The sequence below is a fragment of the Phyllostomus discolor genome, chromosome 2, assembly GCF_004126475.2.
Source record: "Phyllostomus discolor isolate MPI-MPIP mPhyDis1 chromosome 2, mPhyDis1.pri.v3, whole genome shotgun sequence".
NCBI classification, from domain to species: Eukaryota; Metazoa; Chordata; class Mammalia; order Chiroptera; family Phyllostomidae; genus Phyllostomus; species Phyllostomus discolor.
This window is the reverse complement of record NC_040904.2, coordinates 148,642,433-148,647,248: the sequence shown is the minus strand read 5'-3', so window position 1 is coordinate 148,647,248 and position 4,816 is coordinate 148,642,433. Positions and strand designations below refer to the sequence as shown.

General features: G+C 33.4%; 1 long non-coding RNA gene across 1 annotated transcript; it reads right to left on the bottom strand.

Moving 5' to 3' along the window:
* Positions 1-1,927: 1,927 nt before the first annotated feature.
* Positions 1,928-4,062, bottom strand: LOC118499017. Its single transcript, XR_004901517.1, has 2 exons — positions 2,972-4,062; positions 1,928-2,939 (listed from the first exon to the last, which is right to left on the bottom strand). It is a non-coding gene; the product is annotated as an uncharacterized LOC118499017 (long non-coding RNA).
* Between the last annotated feature and the right edge of the window lie 754 nt (positions 4,063-4,816).

Genomic DNA, 4,816 nt, shown 5'->3' with positions numbered 1-4,816 from the left:
AACAGTTTAAAACCTTCCCAGAAAAAAAACACATCCAGGCACAGACACTTTAACTAGCAAGATTTACCAAATATCCCGGAATGATTCCAATCTTCAACTATTCCAGAAAATAAAGAAGAAACCACTCCTCAACTCATTTTGAGCATCACAACCTATCCTAAAACATGGCAAGCAAAAGAAGGGTAAAATATTACAATTTTTAAAGCCAGATGAAAAAATTCCAAACAAAGCATTAGCAAACCTCTATTTTTGCAGTTTTTAAAATTGCCCAAAAAGGTAAGAACTCAAATGCCCCTCAACTAGGATGTGGATAAACTATAGCGCAAGCCACACAATAGAACACTCAGCAATAAAAAAAATAAACTACTGATATATATAAGCACATGAACGAATCTTAACAACACTATTCTGAGTGAAAGAAGCTAGAATCAAAAGATGATTAACTGTATGATTCCATTTACATGACATTCTTGAAAAGGCAAAACTGTAAGGACAGGGAAGAGATCAGTAGTCACCAGGTGGGCTAAGGGGTTTGGGAAGTAAGGGACTTACTACGAAGTGGCATAGAGGAATTGATGGGAGTTAATGCAAGCGTTCCATATCCTAACTGGTAGCTGGAAATGGTTACTCAACTGCCCACATTGTCAAAACTCAAAAACTACACACTTAAAGGATAAATTTTACTGTATATAAATAATACCTTTATTAAAAAATAATTAATAAACCAAATCCATGATGTATAAAAATATCACGAACTAGCTGATTTATCCCAAATATGCAAGGTAGTTACACACTACAAATGAATTACTGGTAATATAATCTACTACAGTAATAAATTAAGAGAGAAAAAGTAGATGCATGCTCTTCTCAATAATAAAAAAGATAGGATAAACTTCGACATCCATTTCATGCTGAAAATTTCAACCAAGCAACAGCGGAAACAAAATCTTCCTTTACCCAACAAGAGATACCTACAAAAACCTAACAAATAACCATGTTTAATGATAAATGTTGAAATCACTCCCCTTAAGTTAGGGAACAAAGGTGCCCACTATTACATACATTGTACATTGTACTGTAAGTTCTGACCAGCATGTAAGGCCAAAAGAAAAAAAGAAAGAGAAAAAAAAGATTAGAATGGAACAATACAAATGTCATCATTCAATAATTTGACTGTCTATGTAGAAAGCACAAAAAGAATTTACAGATAAATTAGAATCATTTCAACGAAGCACCAAAATAGTTACCCCTTTAGAGAAAAAAAGAATCACATTACTTAATTGAAGTGTTTAATTTCATTACCTTGACTGGATTCAGTAGTGTCAGATTTCAGGGAAAGTCTTGTTCCATCCTTAATTTTTTTCAACCGGTTCTTATCTCCTGGTAAAGTCAATTTTTGCCTGAGTGGTTTTAATTCAAATGCCTGAAAAGTTTTGACCTGTGTTTTCTCCTCAGGAGCTACTTCTTTACTTGAGTCCTTTATAATACTGACATTATCAGTGCTTGTTTGGTCCTCAGAGTTCAATGTTTTAGGATCTTCCTGCACATTGTCTTCTTTGCTACTCAAAGCCAGTTTTTCATCCTTATTGATGCACTCTAGTTCTAACTGTATTTGTTTATACTTCAAAAGTAAATCTTCAAAAGTTTCTTCCCCACAGTTTTCATTTTTTGATGAATAATTTTGTTTTCTGGATGGCGATCTTCCAAAGCTTTTGGCTGAACAGCATATTAAGGAAACCAGTTTCCAAATACTTTCCAGTTAATTTAACAAAACATGTTAAGTTATAGATGAATTGTTTCCCTTTTTTCAAGAAACACGAAGTGATATTTTAAAATTACTAAATTCCATTTAATATATGCGCTGCTAATGCCCACTTTCATTCTGTGCCCGTATTTCAAATTTAACAAATATCCATATAAATAGTCCACTTACAAATCACTAGTGTCAGTTATTACCCATAGTATCCACAGATAATCCACCTGGTTAGGTTGTAACATTCTTCTTTCTGCAGATCAGGAAAGCTCATAATGAGCTGATGTTAAAGACTCCTTTCTGAAGGAAGAGGGGAGAAACTGAATGGTTTGTCACAGATGTGGATAATTTACACTTCAGATAATCAGGAGGAAAGTTTCTTCTTTTTACTTAGTTTCTTCTCATGTCTCAAATTTTTAAAAATGGAGATAAAAATGAACTGACAATTAATTATTAAGAAGGATTTATGAATACGAAACATTTGCTTAAAAACCTGATGCATGACAATCTTAGACCTCATCAAGTATACTAATATCCAACATACACATAACTAGCGCAATGAAGGCAGTTACATAGAAAAAAAAACATTTAAATAGTATTCAAAATGTATCTTCTAAACTAATTTCCCCCCCAAGATAAGGATATGTAAACCAATTACTTTTGTTATTATCTTCTGTAACATAGTGATAAAAACAGCACAAATTCTTTCTTGGAAATGGCTACAAACTTCCAAACTACAATTTCTATTCAAAACAATTCACACGTATGAGAATTGTTACACCTCACTTTTCCAGCCTACAAATTAGCAAGAGAAAGGACAAGTAGTTTATGTGGTTTTAATACAGATTATTTGAACTGTGTAGAACATAGCATTATAGTTGCCAAATGTTTCTTCTGTTTAGTAACTTGCAGGACAAGCAACTGGCAAAGATTTTAAACTTCCCTAATGACCAATTCAAGAATGAGAATCACTCCCAAGTATTCTAGAAACTAAACAAGCATTACAATTGAAAATCTTGATATTTCTAGCAAAACTATTTTGGTAAATCTTTGGTTTCTGATCTCTCCTCTTCAGAGCCAGGTTTCTTGAAAGAACACTAGTTTCTCATTACCTGTTACTCCTCAACCAGAAGGAATCTGATTTCTGGGGCTGAGTTTCTTCACCATGATTTCAAACACTTTTTACCTGACATCTCTGTAGCATTAGAGACTGCAAACCACTTCTCTCTTGGCTTCCACAACTCCACTCTTCATTTGTTTCCCTACCTTTTTTTCCCCCTTCAGGTCTTCATAACTCCTTTCTCTCCAACTCCTGCAATAATGGTGCTCTCCAGTGTGCTCTATTTAGCCACTTTCTCTTTTTATTTCAGGCATTCTAGTACACTCCCATAGTTTAACGTACTATGAGAAGCTTGGTCTGGTAATAGACATTTGGAGTTCTCCCACAAGTTACTCCTGCTCAGCTAATCTAGAATATAAATCTGGTTAGATTTCTTTCTTTTTTGGGGGGGGGGGGGTATCTTACCAAACAGAGTCCAAATCCTTTAATGGTATATGTATAATACCTTAACAGTTTGACCTGTACTTCTAATTTCACCTTTTCCCTGTTCATCACAATTTATGCATAGTTTTGGGTCTAGGTTTTTCTAGACCCAGTTCTTCAAACTGACCCCAATTCAAATGTCACTTCTTATGTGAAGGCAGAGAATTATTTGCTCCCCACCCTCCTATTATGTATTCTTTGTACATAAATCCTGTAATTATCTGCATTTACATTTCACTTTTCAATGGAGCTATCTAAAGACAAGAACCCAGTAATTTAAAAAATACATAACAACATAACCTTAGAAATATTTGTAAAAAGAAAATATTCAATATACTTAACAAAAAAAAGGACAAAAATGAGGAAAAGTAATTATGACTTTGACTAATCTTCAAGGCTAAATGAAATCTACTTCTGTCTATACAGGATAGCTAGAAACAAAACGCTTGAAGGATTCAATTTTAAGCTGGTCAGAACGCAATTTATGACTGAAACATAGTTTTTAAAAAAAGCTTCCTGTCAACCTTTACAACTACAGGTGAAAACAGAATGACTTTCCACTGATGAAAGACAATGGCCTAATATTTTAACTCTCATCAGATTTGAAAGTTTAAAACAGTAGTCATCCAAAAGAGACATATACTAAGATTGACAAAGTATATATCACTAAGAAGAATTAAAAATGAGTGACAATGGCCTGACTGGGCAGCTCAGTTGGTTAGAGTACTGTCTCAACTTGCCAGAGTTACAGGTTCGATTCCCAGTCAGGGCAACCAATGATTGCATAAATAAGTGGAATAACAACTCACTTTCTCTCTCTCTCTCTCTCTCTCCCCCTCTCTAAAAACCAATAAAAAACATTTTTTAAAAAAGTTAAAAAAAAAGTTTTAAAAAAGTTTTTAAAAATGAATGAGAATTCAAATAAGTACTAAAATAAGCAGCAATGGGATTTGGTTTATTCTATTCCTTTTCAACCACATCTAGCATACCTATATCACTACAGAAGAGGTTAAAAAAAAACAAACTACCAACCACCTGTATCTATGCTACTTCACTTCTGGATTATGGAAATGATCCAGAGAAAAACGCTTTTTCTTCCTTAATGCAATATTTGTAAAAGTATCATTATTATAATCAACAATGGAAATATGAGTACAGTGTTAAACAGAGTACAATACTGATCTTAAAGGAATTTGTATTAATAAAATGTCGTATTACAAATTTTGTTTGCTCACGTTATACAAAAGTGGCTGGAAACTATGTTTTCCTTTACAAATTCTTATAAAGAATACCACCTCCATAAGGGATTAACAATACTTCCCGAGAAAAGCAATGAGCAGAGGATCAAAACAAGCAGCCTTTTCTTAAATGCAGCATCTGTGAAAAGAAAAACAGCAACACAGCTCATTTCTGACTAAGTTACTATAGAAATCAGACTGGATACCTTCCTGTGCTTTTTCTTCACAAATCATATGCCTGTTTACTAATAAAAGGTATGAACTTAATGATTAATAAAGGTA